The 655-nt window shown below is 31.6% G+C and overlaps 1 protein-coding gene across 5 annotated transcripts in view; it reads right to left on the bottom strand.

Annotated features, from left to right (window-relative positions):
* Positions 1-655, bottom strand: part of LOC112156514 — a 7,369-nt gene that overhangs the window by 5,412 nt on the left and 1,302 nt on the right. The window lies entirely within an intron of this gene.

The raw sequence follows: 655 nt of genomic DNA on the forward strand, positions 1-655 counted from the left end.
GTCCCAATCATTTATTTTATACATAATTAAAGTTCCCATCAGGAATCATAAATAATCTTCATAAAATTATCATATGTATTTCTTTTTACTTTATATCTGTGATGTCATATTTGGATTTTTTTAAATAGTAGTAAGCATGTGTCTGAATTATGTTAAAATCCAGGGCACATGATATTCCTTTTTTGTAGGAAGTAGTGAGGGAATTCAGACGTAGGGCAGATTTTTTTTATACACTAGCACTTCCCTGCACTGGTACTGAGCTGGCAGTCAATGTTAGAAGAAATCTTAGTGTTCTGTGGTTGTTTCTCGCCATAAGTTCTAACTTTTAGTAAAAAAAATGTTGCACTGGAACAATGCCTTGAGTTGAAATGTTACAACAAACATATTTTTAACATATGTGAAGACCCATAGCAATAATTCAACCATTTTCTGAACCTGCAGTTTTTGGTGTTAAATGGTTGCTGGAGCCTATCCCAAATGTTGGACAAGAGCAGGGTACGGGATAGACCATAGGTCGCCACCCTGTTGAAAGGCCCCACAAGATTAAATTAAATAATATTTCAAGACTTAAAAAAAATTTAATTTGGACCCAAAAAAAAAGATTTTAAATGAAACAAATTTTAAATTTTTTCTATAAAACCTTTTTTTTTTTTTT

Source organism: Oryzias melastigma, linkage group LG23, assembly GCF_002922805.2.
Source record: "Oryzias melastigma strain HK-1 linkage group LG23, ASM292280v2, whole genome shotgun sequence".
Taxonomy (NCBI): Eukaryota; Metazoa; Chordata; class Actinopteri; order Beloniformes; family Adrianichthyidae; genus Oryzias; species Oryzias melastigma.